We start from the raw sequence: 19,089 nt of genomic DNA, 5'->3' as shown, positions 1-19,089 counted from the left end.
TAGAAGAAAATCAATAATTCATTTTTGGTGATTTTAAGCTTAAGATATGACCAGGATGGCCTTAAAATTCCCCTCAAGTTGACTATATTTTGGACAAGTTTCTTCCTGACTATAGGCTTATAGCATTTCTTTTTAAAGAACACTAATTTTAGATAATTTGCAAGAGAAAACTGTTTCTGCCCTCCTGAGATCCAAATCTTCCACATCCCAGAAATATTCTTCCCAAGCTGCTAGAAGCAATCCCTTTGACATGTAATCTTTAAGAAAGATGGCACCTCTAGGTTTATCCACGTTATTCCAAATGACACAATTTCGTTTATTATTATGGCTGAGTAGTTTTATATTGTTTACATACGCACCACATTTTTTAATCCATTCATTCATTCATTCATTCATTGACATTTAAGTTGATTCCATATCTTGGCTATTTTAAATAGTGCCGCAGTAAACATGGGAGCACAGACATCTCTTTGACATACTGATTTTATTTCCTTTTGATGTAAACCCAGTAGTTGGATTATTGTATCATATGGTAGTTCTATTTTTAGTATTTTGAGGAACTTACACACTGTTGTCCATAATGGCTATACTCATTTACATTCCCATTAACAGTATATATAAGAGTTCCCTTTCCCCACACCCTCACTAGCATTTGTTATTTTGTCTTTTTTTATTATGTGAGATAAACCAAGTACAAAACGACAAATACCACATGATCTCACCTATATGTGGATTATAAAGAAGTTGATCTCACAGAAGTAGAGAGTAGAATAGTGGTTACCAGAGGTGGGGGAGATGGGGAGATGTTGGTCAATGGGTACAAAATTAGTTAGAGAAGAGGAATAATTTCTGGTATCCTACTGCAAAGTAAGGTGACTACAGTGAAGAATAATGTATTATATACTTCAAAATAGCTAGAAAAAAGGATTTTGAGTTTTCTCACCACAAAGATATGACAGGTATTGGAGGTGATGGATATGCTAGTTACCTTGATTTGATGATTATGCAATGTATACATATATAGAAACATTACACTATCCCTCTTAAATGTACCATATAGGTATATGACTATAGGCATATATATAATATATATACACACACACACACATATACATATATATACACATACATACACAATTATTACATGTCAGTTGAAACCAAAATAAAACTTTAAAAGATAAAAAGAAAGAAAGCATCTCTATTTCTTAGTCTCTGTGGGAGGGGAGGAGTCTAACTTCAATAAGCACCAATTGCAAAAACTGATGTGCTAATCACCTGAATCAACCTTTCCCCTGATGTCAGTTTTCCACTGTTCTTCCATTAGCTCGCTTCAGTGCTTGAAACTCTCTCACTTTTTGTTTTATCAGAGTTGAGTTCAATCTTTCTCCTTTATTGCAATAGTCTTGAATAAAGTCTTCATTTCCCATTTAACTTATCTGGTGCAATTTTTCTTTTACAGATGCATATTGGATATCTAAATAAAGATATCAAGAAATGAAGATATGAGTTTCCAGTTCTAGGGAGAAATTCAGACTAGAAATATAAATTTAGGAATTTTAAAGTTGGTAGTCACATTTAAAGCTGCAGAATACAAAAAGATCACCTGTGTGAGAGAACTGAGTCCTGAAACATACCTGTGTTTAAAGATCTGGGAGGTGTAGAGGAATTATCAAAGGAGAATGAGAAGGAGCAGCCAGTGAGGTGGGTAGAAAAACAAGGTTGGTATTATGAAGGTCAAGTAAAGAAGTTGTTTCAAGTAATAATGTGTGAATAATGTTTGTGTAAGTGATAGTATTTGGTTAAATTGAATGTCTAATAAATGACCACTAGACAACATAATACAGAGGATTTTTGTGTCCTTGCCAAGAGCAGCCCCTGTGGCACAGCACGAACACAAGCCTAAACAGTGTGGGTCCAAGAGGGAATGGGAAGAGAAGAAAAAAACACTGTGACTACACAAACTCTTCACTGTAGAGGAGAAAAATGGGACAGGGACTATATGAAGGGATATAGAATCAAGGGAAGATTTCTTCAAGATAGTTTGTGTTTATGTACTAATATAAAGAGACCACTAGTGAAAAAAATGATGATGCAAGAGACAAAGCCATAGCAAGAGCAATGGCCTTGAGTGCACTGCAGTGGATGGGTTTAGTACTTAAATAGGTGGGTTTGCCTTGATAATCAGGTAAGGCATATGGGTAATGATGTTGCTCTATATGGTGGTGGAAGCATGCAAGAATCTTCCTCTAGTTATTTCTACTTCCTCAATGAAATAATAAGCAAGCTCATTAACTGAAAGCGAGGTTGCAGCAGTGGAGAAGGGGGCAAAAGTTTGAAGAGAGAAGAGAATAATTTCCCAAGGCAATGGAAATATAAAATAAAATAATTCCCCATGGGACTGGATAAGTGAAAATGAAGAGGGATGACAGAGCTACACTAAGGCCCCCTTAATGAGTGTGGCTATGAAATTAATGTGATCACAGCAAACATATTATACATTTTGCCACCATTTGTGATTAGCTGCTATATTTCAGGAGCAAGATAGGAAAAGAGTTAGTTCTAAACAGGATTAAGTTTGGCCATGTGGCAATGATAGAAGGAATATTTTAATATTACGCCATAGAAGCTAAGGAAGGTAAGGAGGAGAGTGAGGACTTGAGTGAGATTCATGGTGACAAATTGCTAGCAGGAACAACTGACTAGAAGTGATGTGGTTTTTGTTATTATTTCTGTTGTTGTTGTTCTCTTTTGTTTTTTGACTTTTACAGACAGGAAAAGAGTTTTAGGAATCAGAGTACTCTAAAGAGGATAGAAGAAGAGGATGTCATAGAAAACAGATGTGTTGGATGGGGTGATTAAAACTGGAAATTTTGGAGTGGATAAAATTGTTAATAATGAAGTTTAACCATGACCATGGATGAGGTGGAACAGAGATAAGATCACCAAAGATGGGGGCAAGAAATGGAGAGGACATGTATTGAAAGAAACACATGTGTGGATATTGATGTCACTGAAAAATATGAAATAAGCGTTTATGGAAAAGGAACAGTTGGAAACTAAAATCTCGAAGGAATTGTCAGGGGCAATCAAAGGCTTGTGGATGACTGAGTCAGAGAGAGTTACTTGGGCAGTAAACATATTGGGTAGCATGACTTTCAAAGGAACTGAGAGTTTTGGGGAAAAGGTCATCCCATGGGAAAAGCAGGGCATCCATCCTATCTCCTGACACAGAGGTACAAGACATATTAAAGAGATATGGCAGACACTTCTTCTGAGGAGTAATAGATGGCTTTGAGCAGAGAGTTGTGTTACAGCTTCTAACATTGACTTGTGTAATGTTCTGTGAAATGTTAAAATTTAATATGGCACTTTGAAAGTTAGTAAATATAGGAAATATCCAAGGAACTGGATTTAAAATGCAGATGCTTCTTAGGTGATCCAGGTGAACACTGTAAGTGATGTCATGTTGATCATATGTACCATTGCTTTAGTGTGATAAGAATGACACTTCACTTCAGTGGTCTTTCTCCCAAAAATCCATAGCCCTACTCTCATCATGAGAAAAACATCAAACAAACCTCAACTGAGGGATATTTTATGAAATATCTGACCAGTACTTCTCAAAACTGTCAAGGTCATGAAAAACAACAACAATGTCCAAGAAATTGTCATAGTAAAGAGATGCTAAAGAAGACATAATGACAAAGTGCAGTGTGGTATTCTGGGCGGGGTCCTATGACAGAAAAAGGACAATGGGAAAAAAATAACCAAATAATTCAGAATAAAGTATGGGATTTGCTTAATAACAGTGTATTGATACTGGTTCATTAGTTATGACAAATGTGAAATAGTAATATAAAAGTTGACAGTGGAGGAGACTGGGTCCAGTGTATATAGGAACTCTGCATTATCTTTGGAACTTTTCTGTATATCTAAAGTCATTCTTCAAAATAGTCTGTTCCCGTAAATGCAGATGCTTAGGTGATAGGACATAGGAACCAGCATTTTTAAAAACTGAGATGTAGTTTAAATACAAGGAAAGGTTAAGATCTTAATTATTTTATTTGATCAGTTTTTGTGAATGTATATTAAGACATAGAATATCTTCAGCACCCAAGAAAATTCCCTCATGCTCCTTTCCACTCAGTATCCCCCTTCCAGGAGTGACTGCTGATCTGATTTCTAACAGTTTCTATTAGTTTAGTGCATATTATTTTATTTATTTATTTTTTTTAGACAGAGTCTCACTCTGTTGCCCAGGCTGGAGTGCAGTGGCCCAATCTCGGCTCACTGCAACCTCCACCTCTCAGGTTCAAGCAATTTTCCTGCCTCAGCCTCCCGAGTAGCTGGGATTGTAGGCACATGCCACCACGCCTGGCTATTTTTGTATTTTTAGTGGAGATGGGATTTCACCATGTTGGCCAGACTGATCTTGAACTCCTGGCCTCAAGTGATCCACCTGCCTCGGCCTCCCAAAGTGCTGAGACTACAAGCGTCAGCCACCATGCTCAATGAGTTTAGTGCCTATTATATGATCCATTTATAGTTTCTTTGGGTGATCAAAGTGAACACTGTATTCCTATGAGGAAACTAATATAAATGGATCATATAAAATGCACTTCTTTTGCATCCAGTTTCTTTCACTCAGCACAATATTTGTAAAATATTTATTTTATAGTGTGTATCAGTTGCTTATATAATTTATGGCTAAATAGACTTCCATTGTATCGATGTGCCAGTATTTAGTTATATATCTTTTGGTTGATGAATAATCATCATTTTTAATAACCACAGAAGTGATTATTTTACAGGTGGTATACAGATTTTATTTTGAGAAACATTGTTTTAAAAAGTGGATACTGAATCCATTATTTCTTAGTTAATAAACACTTCCAAGCATGAGAAGATAACTGAATATCTAAGAACCTTAATACAGCTGCAAAATAATATGTCAAGATTATCTCACTAGCCAGGTAAACAATAACAATAAACAATAGCCTAGTAATGAAAAGGTGCAAGGTGTTAGAATGTCTATGTAGACAAGAGAAATAATTTGTCGTCTAAGAGAGCTCATTTGTCTTTAGTTCAAAATGGTGCTGATTTGTTTATCTGTCTTTAGGGACCAATGAGAACAAAATGAATATAGGCGGTGTGTTTCTGATGAGGCAGTATACATCTCTGGTGATAGTTGGGTAGTTTGGCCAACATGAGGTGACCTTTCGCATTTCTGCAGCATTGTGTTTTAGACATAATATATACACTGTACTGGGTGTTTAAGGAATGTTGAGGGAAAGGAAATAGCCTGATAAATTGCAGGGAAGGGAAAAAAGACAAACTCTTGGAAAGAATACACATCTGAATTCGGAAGACAGGAAGAAACAAGGAGCTAAGGATACGGGCTTGCTCTTCACAGCTCTCTGGAGTGCAATAATTGAGACTGAGAGCACAAGTAATATTCTGAATAGGAAAAGAAGGCTGCTGCTGCAACTTACATTTGGAACGCAGACTACCACGGCAGTAAGCTGCTTCTGTTCCCATAGGAACCTGTATTCTCCAGCCCCAGTCTGAGTAAGCATTTGGAGCATATCTTCCACAGCTTCATGAGAAATGCATGAGTAAATTAAAATCTGTTCCCACTCTTTCCGTATCCAGTGGCTGCAATTTCTCCCTTCTGTGTATTTTCTCTTTTGCTCATTCTCATTATCTCTTTATTTTTTCTTCTTCTTTTGTTTGGATGTTTCATCTTGTGTGTATGCTCCTAATTTTACACTTTCACTTTCTCAATAATGTTTATAAACCCTATGTTGGCATTTAAATGAAAATCATATTTGGCATTTTAATGTAGATTTGGAAGAATTAAAAAGGTAAAAAACCATAAGCCATCAGAGAGATGAGCTGAACAGCTTTAAGAGAACATCAACCCCACCCTGCAGTATAACAGGGTGAGTCTGAAATTGGGATAGCTAGAGACTGAACCCAGTCCCCAGGGAATACTCTAAATTTCTTCCCCCAAATTTCACATGGAGATTTGTTTATCAGAATCAGGCAGAGATGGCTAGCTTTACTTTCTGGAAAACCTATGATCTCATTTTATTAACTGTTTAGATTGGCTGCAAAATGCCTCCAAGATTATTTGATGGTTTAGTGTTTGGCCTTGTTGCACCATAATAATTTGGTGGCCTCATGATTTCATTTAGAGCCTGATATTGTCAGTCACACCAGATTCAAGTGTAGCTCTTACACAGCTGGAAGTAAAAGTCTTCAAATGTTGGCATTGGTGTAGCCCATTGATATGATTTTAATTGTTGAGGGAATTAAGAATAATATGCTGAAGAAATATGAAGCAGGTCTAGAGTCAATGAAATTATTCAGCTCGATGAATTCTCACTTGTTGAATATAATGAGTCTACTGGCTGCGTGTACATTGTTACTACGGCAGTGAGCATGTGAGGCTCAGGGTTTCTCAGTATCTGATCATATAATGACTGGAAGGCAGGATACAAAAATGTTTCCTAGCTTCAGAGTTGGTTGTTTTCTTCAGCCTCTAAGCTGCATTTGGGTCATCTTACCTCCTTTGCTGTAGCTGGGAAAGGTATTGTTGTGAGGCCATATCTCATGCTTGAAATAAAAGAGTTGCGAGCCACTTTGTGTTGGGTTCAAATCTCTTTCTTCTGTTACCTCTCCAACTGTCCTAGGGAAGTTATTTAGTCTCTTTGAATCTCTCCTTCTTCATCCTTAAAGTAGGAACTTACAGTAATATATAAAAAGAGTATATAACATCTATGGAGTTGTTTTCATGATTGAATGAGTTGTTACCTGTCAATCAATTGGAACAGTTACAGAACATAGCAAGGGCCTACTACCTGGTAGCCATTAGTGTTTTTATTGCTTAATATTTTTTTCTTTATATCTCTTTCATCTTAGTTGGTAGAATGTCTTTGATTGGTGATTTTTGTCCTACTCAGAGTACAACCCATTAGAATAAAATAAACACTTGCAAACAAGGTACTCTTCTGAAGACTTACACAGAGCTTACTGCAGCAGTGTGGTGATGTTTAGCAGCTTGCTCACTACAACTTTTCATAGAATATCAATGTCTTAGCCACCTTTTCACAGATATGTGAGCTATACCAGGAGAAGTAACACATATGGATCAAGGTTGCCCATTAAGTCACGAGAGCTCTTCTTATAGCTAACATTTTCAGTACTCCCAGGGCAAGACTTTAAACTGATGCATTAAGAACCTATCAATCCAAGCACACTGGGAGGCCAAGGTGGGTGGATCACCTGAGGTCAGGAGTACGAGCCCAACCTGGCCAACATGGTGAAACTTTGTCTCTGCTGAAAATACAAAAATTAGTCAGGTGTGGTGGCAGGCGCCTGTAATCCCAGCTACTCAAGAGACTGAAGCAAGAGAATCGCTTGAACCCAGGAGGTGAAGGTTGTAGTAAGCTGAGATTGCACCATTGCACTCAAGCCTGGGTGACAAGAGCAAAACTCCATCAACAAAACAAAACAAAAACAAACAAACAAACAAACAAAAAACACCTATCTTGATAAAATGTACCCTAATATAAAAGAGCTCATTTGTTTGGATGGGGTTCTTATGGCCAAATTTTGTATTTTATTTGTGATATTGTCTTTATAATGACAATGAAGGGGATCAATTCATTATTTATTTTTCTATTTATTTCTGTGTGTATTTTTCAGCTTGGGCTGTCATAAAAAATACTATAGACTGGGTGGCTTAAACAATAGAAATTTATTTCTCACAGTCACAGTCCTGAGGGCTTAGAAGTCCAAGATCAAGGTGCCCGCCAATTTGGTTCCCCAGTGAAAGTGCTCTTCTTGGCTTGAAAATGGCTGCTTTTCATGGCATTTCACGGTATCATAAAGTGGACAGAGGGAGAGAAAGAGAAAGAGAGAGAGAGAGAGAAAATGAGGAAGAAAAGCCTCTGTTGTCTCCTCTTAGAAGGGCAGTAATCTCACCATGAGGCCCCGCGCCCTCATGACCTCATCTAAACCTAATTATTTTACAAAGGCCCCATCTCCAAATACCATCACATTGGGAGTTAGAGTTTCAACAAATAATATTGGGGTCAAGGTGTAACTCAGTCCATAGCAGTTTGTTTAGTTATTGGTAAGAAACAGCAATAATTTGTGACAGCTCTTTATAAGGAAAAAATATTGTGGAGCTTGGAATTTAAAAGGATCCTGTTTTTTTAGCCTGAAAATATGTGATAAAATATAAACATCAATCTTACTGAGCAGGTTTAGTATAAACTAAGTGTGATTTGAATGCAAAAACTCCCAAAAGGTTCTCACTAGAGGCCAGACTCATAAGGTCTGCCATTGCTCATCAGACACGTGTTGTCAAAAAATATTGAGACACACATGTGTAAAAGTTAGCAGGTTCTTAGGAGATATTATAAATTATAAGTTTCTCAAACTTTTTCTGTCTTTCTCAGAGCTAGTCAAATACTAGAGTCTGAAATTATCAATTTGGGGGTCACACATTTCTTTGGGTTAATATTGTGCCTCCCTAAATGTTCTTTTTAAGTGGGAATATATTCCCTTGAAGGCAGGACATAGAAACACCTAATGATAGGAAAATTTCCCTGGCCAAGAGTGAATAGGAGAGAAAGGAGTCTGGGGAATGGGACACAGCATTTCTAAGTACAGGTGTGGAGGGAGAAGAGAGGAGTCAGGGACATAGCCCTGGGGTTTCCCATTACAATCCTGTGGAAGGCCAGGAATAGAATGAACAGAATGAGATTACCTAGATGCAGAGTGGTATCTAGAGGATAATAAAGACCACTTACTGGTATATTTGGTTTGTTAATGTTTCACATACAGAAATAACCTAATGACCACCAGTTTTTCAGTTCCAGGTAATCATCATCATATACTAACTCTATGACTTTCATTGTTTTTTTTTTTTCAGATAAGCAAAAAGAAAAGTAAGAGATATGGAACTGAATTTCCCTTTGGCAAAAAATTTGGAAAATGATAATCAGGTGAGGAGAGACCTTAAAACAGAAAATTACATACTTTGGGGTTATTGAAAAACAATTTACTCCTGTGATATTATACTATATAAGAGAAGAGTTGATGTAGAACTATATGGATAAAAGTAGTACTGAATGGTTTTATCATAAAAACATTTCTTCATATCTAGTCCCACAGACATAAAATATATTTTTTAGCTTATTCTTCTACTAAGACTCAAAGCAAAGTAAATGGAATAGAAATCTCTCTTCCCCCGCTTATTTACCTTAAGACATCTGTGAGTCATTCTTCAACGTATAAAAAAATTTATAAGGCCAGTACCTTGAGAACATCAAATTTTTAAAGAACATATACGAATTTACATAGTCAATAACAAGATTTGTTAAGAGCCCTGGGTGAAAGGAAATGGTGAATCAGCCTGGTGGATTAATCTGCTCATCAGTGTAGGAGTTATTACATGAAAGTGGAAACTTGGGTAATGCTATTTTCTTTACATTTACCTGATGGATCTATGATTTTTAGACAGGCATGAACAAATGGCATTTTATGATCCAGAAGGAAATGATATTTTGTTTTTCTAAAGTCAGTTATTCACAGAGATAAATACTCAGTACACCTCAAACTCATATGGTTTTAAGTATAAAATCACAGATGAGTTATATAATACACAGTTTCTGTGCACACTTGCTGAAAACATGTATCTTTTTATGTATTTTCAGTTCACAATACTTGTCAAAACTTCAGTGTATTTAAGCTGGGTACTATGTTTTTTGCCAAAACAAACCATATGAAGACAACACCCTTTGGTAGGAACACCAATATTTGGTATGCATTAAACATTATTGTTGTTATGTTTATAATTTACCATGTATTTTCTGGTAATTAAAGATGGCATTTTATTTAATATGGCTAAGGTTATAGTTGTAAGAACTAGCTAAAATATATTCAAATCCTTTTAAAGCTCTGTATTAGTCTGTTCTTGCACTGCTATAAAGAAATACCTGAGACTAGTAATTTATAAAGAAAAGAGGTTTAATTGGCTTATGGTTCTGCAGGCTGTACAAGAATCAGGGCTAGGGATGTCTCAGAAAATTTTCAATCATGGCAAAAGGTGGAGGGGAAGCAGGCAGGTCTTACTTGACTGAGCAGGAAAACGAGGAATGAGGTGGGGGTGCTACACGCTTTTAAACAACTAGGTATTGCGACAACTCACTCTCACGAGAACAGCAGCAAAAGGGAAATCCACCCTCATGATCCAATTAGTTCCCACCAGACCCCACTTCCAACATTGGGAATTCCAGCTGGACATGAGATTTGGGCAGGGACACAGACCCAAACCATGTCAAGCTTCCTTTATTCAAGCAGAGAATACTTAGGGGTAAATGGATTCAGAGGACCTAAAATATATTAAGAAGAATAGAAATTATATATTATTTATCCTTTTTGTGAATTTCAAGGACCAGGTTTTCCTTAGAGAGGAACACTTGTAATTTAGGTTCACTTTAAATTCTGAGCAGCACAGATGGTGTTTTTAAATAATGATTATAGAACATCACTCTGTACGTTTTAAATTGTTTCCAGTAAAGGGGAGGGCCTAAATAATCACAACTCAGTTAGTTAATTTATAATTAATATTTCACCTAAAAAGAAAATGGGCTTATTGTGGGAAAAAAATAATAACAGTGAAATGTTCTTATCAAATTTCATTGTAAAGTTGTTTCATAATTAGAGTTTTATCAGATGTTATATTGTAGCATTAGCAAACTGGAACATGCAGTAGTAAATATCGGCTGTAAGGGTTTTGGTCACTTCCTAAACTCTTTATAATTAACGACTCTTAAAAAATGTTTTTAGTGTTAGTTTTATTATGTCACCCAGTCATTAATATTTCAACATGGTAATAATCCAACTAAAATGTAATTTTCCAGTTAAAACCACAGTAACCAAGGTACCTTTTCAGTTAATAACAACATTGCCCAATATAACAAAAATTACAACTTCCCGAGAATTCCTGTAAAGCAGGATTTCTCAACCATGGCACTATTGACACTTCAGGGTAAATAATGCTTTGCTGTGTGGGCTGTCCTGTGATTGCAGGATGTTTAGTAACATCTTTGGCATCTACCCGCTAAATGCCAATAGCACCTCCTTTCAGTTGTGACAACCAGGAATGCGTCCAGATGTTGTTAAGTGACCCATGGCTTGGTTGAAAAATTACTGCGGTAAGAGCTTAAATGTACCCAATTCTTAGGTGGCAAATAGTTTACCCTTTGGTGGTTGAGTTAGCCTAAGAATAAACCTAACTTTATGATCCTGAGTCACTCTTCTTTTTAAGTCATATTATCTTATCTAACTCATTCTAAATCTAGCCTAGTAGAAAGCAATGTGCTCCATTTCTCCGCATTACTAATTTTGATGATTGAGTGCTTTAATGGATTTATAATTCAGACTGACTCTGTTATTTGCTATAGGTTCACTTTACAAAAATATCACAATTTGAATGACTTTTTTTTCTAAGCATTACAAAGGGTAACAGAGACTGCATGTTTACAACAACCATACAAGTATATTTTAAAATGGTGTTTCTATTCTTATCTCTAGGGTCTGCATCAAGAAATAGATATATTATTAGAAGTCACAAGGAAAATTGAGAAACATCAGAGAACGAATTAGCTCAGCCATGCTTATATTTTCTTGGCATATTGGGCTATTATCTTTCTGAATCTCCTTCACTGGCCCACTTTTTATTTAGTCTGACTCATTTTCTCAGGGATGCATTTATTAAAACAAAAACACACAGGCCTTTCAAATTTTGCTGAAGCTTCATTACAGTGGAGATAGGGTCTAGAGGATCTGATGGCAGAATCTCTTGCTCTCTCTCTCTCCCCCACTCTCTGACACACACATACACACACACACACACACACACACACACACAATTTCCTGTGATACTAGAAAGCAATGATGTATAAAATCAAAAAGTTAGAAAAACTATTTAGATATTTTTAATGACAAAGGAAGAAGAAGTATGAAATTCATTTTTTATTAGCACCAACCAGATGTGAATATACATAAGACAGACAAATTGAGGAATAAAGTACTCCCAAAGGTAAACTGTATTGAAACCCATTGCTCTCTGCATTCTCATTTGTTTAGAAAAAATGTATATATACACCTTAAAAACTTTACACTGTGTGGTTTTAAAACAATGGATTCTAAAGTTAGCATATAAGGGGGATACATGAGTCATGAAAATTTTCTTGATGACAATTGTTTTTGAAATATAATATCTGTTAGTAGTGAAAGAGCAAGTTCATGGTTGTCATTTTCCTGGGTTTAGGAGGGAAGAGTCAACAGAGAAATAGAGGTGATATTTATATCTGCTCCATTCTAGGTATTTTATAATTTCTTTGTATATGCATTCAGTTATACAGAAAATATCTTACTTTATTCTCATATCAATATAATTGTATTGATTTAGCCAGCCATTTCTTGAGTATCTGTTATAGCCTACACTTTGTTAGGTGCTGAGATGTAATGATAGTAATGATAAGTAAAGCAAAAGCCCAAATATCCATGAGTTCCCAGTCTAGTGGAGAAAAAATTAATATACAGGTAATTGTAATGGGTGGACAAGGTAACTAGTATGAGATGAACCTGTGATCCTCAGCTGGGCAAGGAGAGTGAGGAAGGTGATACAACAGTACGGGCACCAAAGAAGAGGCTGTAATCAGATGCTCACTGGACCCTCAGCACATATAGTGGAAGAGCAGAGGAGAAGGTGAGTAAGAGCAGAAGAAGCAAATGCAAGAGGTTTGAGTCAACAAGAAAACTCTGCAGAGTTCTTTAAAGCCTTTGATGTGAATAGTTGTAGAGCACCAATGGTGGAAGAGTAAAAGGCAAGGCTTGGGACCAGGGATGGTGGCTCATGCCTGTAATTCCAGCACTTTTGGGGGCCGAGGCAGGTAGATCACAAGGTCAGGAGTTCAAGACCAGACTGGCCAAAATGGTGAAACCACGTCTCTACTAAAATTACAAAAATTAGCCAGGTGCAGTGGCAGACACCTGTAATCCCAGCTACTCAGGAGGCTGAGGCAGGAGAATTGCTTGAACCTGGGCGGCAGAGGTTGCAGTGAGCCAAGATCGCACCACTGCACTCCAGCCTGGGTGATAGAGTGAGACTCCATCTCAAAAACAAAAAACAAAAAAACAAGACAAGGCTTGGGAAAGATACAGAACAGTTTTGAGAGCCCTCAGTAACATTCCTTATCTGAGAAGTGCTCTCATTGTGCACTATCTACAATATATTTCTGATTAATTCCCTTTGGTCATCACACATAAATCTGACTAATGTGTGCATTGGGTTACAGGTTAAAATTATCTTTGCAGGCTTGCCACCATTTAATTCTCAAAACAACTATATTTTGTGTAAAAGCAAACTCCCTTAGAGAGGCTAAGTTACTTAGTTTGCTAGTAACTGGTAATGGCAGGATTTGAACACAAATGCTCTGAACACCAAATCTCCATATTACTTGTGTTTTTTCCCTAGTCATCAGTGTTATAAAGAACTGTGTATTAGGCCATTCTTACATTGCTATAAAGAAATATCCGAGACTGGGAATTTATAAAGAAAAGAGATTTAACTGGATTATGCAGGCTTTACAGGAAGCATGGTGCTGGCATCTGCTCACTGTCTAGAAAGGCCTTAGGAAGCTTACAATCATGGCAAAAGGCGAAGGGGGAGCAGGCATGCCATTTGGCAAAAGCAGGAGCAAGAAAGCAATTGGGGTGGGCAGGTGCCACATACTTCTAAAGGAACAGATCTGATGAGAACTCACTATCACAAAGCACCAAGCTATGAGAGATCCACCCCCATAATCTACACACCTCCCTCCAGGCCACACCTCCAGCACTGGAGAATCTAATTTAACATGAGATTTGGATGGGGTCGTGTATTGGAACTATATCATTTCACCACTGGCCCCTTCAAATCTTATGTCCTCACATTTCAAAATATAATCATCTGTTCTCAATAGTCCCCCCAAAGTCTTAACTCATTCCAGCATTAATCCAAAAGTCTCAAGTTCCAAACCCACAGTATTATCTGTAAATGAGTTTCTTTTATCTATGAGCTGTAAATAAATAAATAAATAAAAATTAAGTTAGTTGCTTCCAAGATACAATGGGAGTTCAGGCATTGGGTAAACATTGTCATTCCAAAAGACAGAAGTCATCAAAAAGAAAGAGGCTACATACCCCCATACAAGTTCAAAACTCCACAGGGCAGTCATTAAGTCTTAAAGCTCCAAAGTCATCTCCATTGACTATATGTCCCACATCCAGGGAAAATGGGTGCAGAAGGTGGGCTCTCAAGGCCTTAGGCAGCTCCACCTTGTGGCTTTGCAGGGTGCATGTCCTAAGGCTGCTCTCACAGGCTGGAGTTGAGTGACTGCCTCTTTTCTACATGCTGGGTGCAAGCTACTAGTATATCTACCATTCTCAGGTCTGGAGGATGGTGGCCCTCTTCCACAGTTCCACTAGGCAATGCCCCACTGGGGACTCTGTGTGGGGCTTCCAACTTCACATTTCTCCTCCACACTCCCTTAGTAGAGGTTCTCTGTGAGGGGCTCCATCACAACAGCAGGCTTCTGCCTGGACACAGAGACTTTCTCATATATCCTCTGAAATCTAGGCTGAGGCTACCAAGCCTCAACTCTTACACTCTGTGTACCTGAGTATGTAGAAGCTGCCTAAGCTTACAGCATGCACCCTCTGGAGCTATGGCCCAAGCTATACCTGGGTCCATTTGAGCCAAGGCTGGATCTGGAACAATCAGGATGTGGAGAACATTGTCCCGAGACTCTGCAGGGCAGCAAGGCCCTAGGCCTGTCCTACAAAACCATTCTTCCCTCCTAGGCATTCAGGGCTGTGATGAGAGGGGCTGCTGCCAAGGACTCGGAAATGCCTTCAAGGCCTTTTTCCTATTGTCTTGGCTATCAGCACTTGGCTCCCTTTTAGTTATGAAACTTTTTCTAGCAAATGGTTGCTCCTGAAAAAGCTTTTTCTTTATCTGCCACATGGCTGGGCTGTAAATTTTGCAAACTTTTATGCTCTGCTTCCCTTTTAAATATGTTTCAACTTTAAGTCATTTCTTTGTACCTTCATCTGAGGTTAGGCTGTTAGAAGCAACCAAGTCACATTGAAATGTTTCAATGTTTAGAAATTTTTTCCACCAGATACCCTAAATTATCTTTGAAGTTTAAATTTCCACAGATCCCTAGGAAATGAACAGAATGCAACCAAGCATTCTTGGGAAACACAAGTGCAATGGGGATTTGGTATCCAGAGGATTTGTGTTCAAATCCTGCCATTATCAGTTACTAGAAAACTACGTACCTTAGCCTCTCTAAGAGAGTTTGTTCTTACACAAAATATGGTTGTTTTGAGAATTAATGGTAAGAAGCATGTGAAGATAATTTTAACCTGTAACCCACTGTACACACTAGTCTTACGTGTGGCAACCAAAGGGAATTAGTCAGACATAGAAGACAGTGCATAATAAGAGTACTTCTCTGGGGGGTCCGTTCCAAGATGGCCAAATAGGAACAGCTCCAGTCTGCAGCTCCCAGCGTGATCAATGTAGAAGACAGGTGATTTCTGCATTTCCAACTGAAGTACCTGGTTCATCTCACTGGGACTGGTTGGACAATGGGTGCAGTCCATGGAGGGCTAGCCACAGTAGGATAGGGCATCACCTCACCCAGGAAGTCCAAGGTGTCAGGGGATTTCCCTTTCCTAGCCAAGAAAAGCCATGACAGACTGCACCTGGAAAATCAGGACATTGCCACCCAAATACTGCGCTTTTCCAATGGTCTTAGCAAATGGCACACCAGGAGATTATATCCCACACCTGGCTCAGTGGGTCCCACGCCCACGGAGCCTTGCTCACTGCTACCACAGAAGTCCAAGATGGAACTGAGAAGCAGCAGCCTGGCTAGGGGAAGGGCATCTACCATTGCTGAGGCTTACGTAGATAAAGTGGCCTGGAAGCTTGAACTGGGTGGAGCCCATCGCAGCTGAAGGAGGCCTGCCTGCCTCTGCAGTCTCCACCTCTGGGGGCAGGGCAAAGCTGAACAAAAGGCAGCAGAAACTTCTACAGACCTAAAAGTCCCTGTCTGACAGTGCTGAAGAGAGCAGTGGTTCTCCCAGAATGGTGTTTGAGCTCTTGAGAACAGACTGCCTGCCTCTTCAAGTGAGTCCCTGAACCCTGTGTAGCCTAACTGGGAGACACCTCCCAGTAGGGGCCGACTGACACCTCATACAGCTAGGTGCCCCTCTGAGACAAAGCTTCCAGAGGAAGGATCAGGTAGCAATATTTGCTGTTCTGCAATATTTGCTGTTCTGCAGCCTCCGCTGGTGATATCCAGGCAAACAGGGTCTGGAGTGGACTTCCAGCAAACTCCAACAGACCTGCAGCTGAGGGTCCTGACTGTTAGAAGTAAAACTGAAAAACAGAAAGGAAGAGCATCAACATCAACAGAAAGGACATCCACACCAAAATCCCATCTGTAGGTCACCATCATCAAAGACTAAAGGTAGATAAAACCACAAAGGTGAGGAGAAACCAGAGCAGGAAAGCTGAAAATTCTAAAAACCAGAGCGCCTCTTCTCCTCCAAAGGATCACAGCTCCTCACCAGCAATGGAACAAAGCTGGATGGAGAATGACTTTGATGAGTTGACAGAAGTAGACTTCAGAAGGTCAGTAATAACAAACTTCTCCTAGCTAAAGGAGGATGTTTGAACCCATAGTAAGGAAGCTCAAAACCTTGAAAAAAATATTAGACGAATGGCAAACTAGAATAAACAGTGTAAAGAAGAGCTTAAATGACTTGACGGAGCTGAAAACCATGGCACGAGAACTACGTGATGCACACACAAGCTTCAGTAGCCAATTTGATCAACTGGAAGAAAGGGTATCAGTGACTGAAGATCAAATTAATGAAATGGAGTGAGAAGAGAAGTTTAGAGAAAAAAGAGTAAAAAGAAATGAACAATGTCTCCAAGAAATATGGGACTATGTGAAAAGACCAAATCTACCTCTGATTGGTGTACCTGAAAGTGACAGGGAGAATGGAACCAAGTTGGAAAACACTCTTCAGGATATTATCCAGGAGAATCTCCCCAACCTAGCAAGGCAGGCCAACATTCAAATTCAGAAAACATAGAGAATACCACAAAGATAATCCTTGAGAAGAGCAACCCCAAGACACGTAACTGTCAGATTCACCAAGGTTGAAATGAAGGAAAAAATGTTAAGGGAAGCCAGAGAGGAAGATCAGGTTACCCACAACGGGAAGCCCATCAGACTAACAGCAGATCTCTCAGCAGAAACTCTACAAGCGAGAAGAGTGACTAACAGCAGATCTCTCGGCAGAAACTCTACAAGCCAGAAGAGTGAGGGCCAATGTTCAACATTCTTAAAGAAAAGAATTTTCAACCCAGAATTTCACATCCAAACTAAGCTTCATAAGTGAAAGAGAAATAAAATCCTTTCCAGACAAGCAAATGCTGAGAGAGTTTGTCACCACCAGGCCTGCCTTACAAGAGCTCCTGAAGGAAGCACTAAACATGGAAAGGAACAACCGATACCAGTCACTGAAGAAACATGCCAAATTGTAATGGTCATCAATGATAGGAAGAAACTGCATCAACTAACGGTCAAAACAACCAGCTAACATCATAATGACAGGACCAAATTCACACATAAGAATATTAACCTTAAATGTAAATGGACTAAATGCCCCAATTAAAAGACACAGATGGCAAATTGGATAAAGAGTCAAGACCCATCAGTGTGCTGTATTCAGGAGACCCATGTCACACGCAGACACACATAGGCTCAAACTAAAGAGATGGAGGAAGATCTACCAAACAAATGGAAAGCAAAAAAAAAGCAGGGGTTGCAGTCCTAGTCTCTGATTAAACAGACTTTAAACCAACAAAGATCAAAAGAAACAAAGAAGGTAATCACATAATGGTAAAGTGATCAATTCAACAAGAAGAACTAACTATCTTAAATATATATGCACCCAATACAGGAGAACCTAGATTCATAAAGCAAGTCCTTAGAAATCTACAAAGAGACTTAGACTCCCACACAATAATAATGGGAGACTTTAACACCCCACTGTCAATATTAGACAGATCAACGAGAGAGGTTAACGAGGTTATCCGGGACTTGAACTCAGCTCTGCACCAAGCATACCTAATAGAGAGATACAGAACTCTCCACCCCAAATCAACAGAATATGCATTCTTCTCAGCACCACATCACACTTACTCCAAAGTTGACCACATAGTTGGAAGTAAAGCACTCCTTAGCAAATGTAAAAGAACAGAAATCACAACAAACTGTCTCTCAGACCACAGTGCAATCAAATTAGAACTCAAGATTAAGAAACTCACTCAAAACTGCACAACTACATGGAAACTGAAGAACCTGCTCCTGAATGACTACTGGGTAAATAATGAAAAGAAGGCAGAAATAAAGATATTCTTTGATGAGAATCATCATCAAATGAGAATCATCATCAATGAGAACAAAGACATAATGTATCAGATTCTCTGGGACACATTTAAAGCAATGTGTAGAGGGAAATTTGTAGCACTAAATGCCCAGAAGAGAAAGCAGGAAATATCTAAAATCAACACCCTACCATCATAATTAAAAGAACTAGAGGAGCAAGAGCAAATGAATTCAAAAGCTACCAGAAGGCAAGAAATAACTAAGATCATAGCAGGACTGAAGGAGATATAGACACAAAAAAACCCTTCAAAAAAATCAATGAATCTAGGAGCCGGTTTTTCGAAAAGATCAACAAAATTGATAGACCACTAGCCAGACTAATAAAGAAGAAAAGAGAAAAGAATCAAATAGATGCAATAAAAAATGATAAAGGGGATATCACCACTGATCCCACAGAAATACAAATGACCACCAGAGAATACTATAAACACCTCTATGCAAATAAACTAGAAAATCTAGAAGAAATGGATAAATTCCTGGACACATACACCCT

The 19,089-nt window shown here is 38.4% G+C and overlaps 1 long non-coding RNA gene across 1 annotated transcript in view; it reads left to right on the top strand.

Annotated features, from left to right (window-relative positions):
- Positions 1-1,578: 1,578 nt before the first annotated feature.
- LOC105513313 overlaps positions 1,579-19,089 on the top strand; it is a 50,625-nt gene continuing 33,114 nt past the window's right edge. Inside the window, exons 1-2 of the long non-coding RNA XR_001001988.1 lie at positions 1,579-1,718; positions 8,945-9,017. This is a non-coding gene — a long non-coding RNA (uncharacterized LOC105513313). The remainder of the gene's footprint in view (positions 1,719-8,944; positions 9,018-19,089) is intronic.

This window comes from Colobus angolensis, unplaced genomic scaffold, assembly GCF_000951035.1.
Source record: "Colobus angolensis palliatus isolate OR3802 unplaced genomic scaffold, Cang.pa_1.0 Scaffold229, whole genome shotgun sequence".
Lineage (NCBI taxonomy): Eukaryota > Metazoa > Chordata > Mammalia > Primates > Cercopithecidae > Colobus > Colobus angolensis.
Note: the sequence above shows the minus strand (reverse complement) of the source record. Positions and strands in the feature narration are given on the sequence as shown.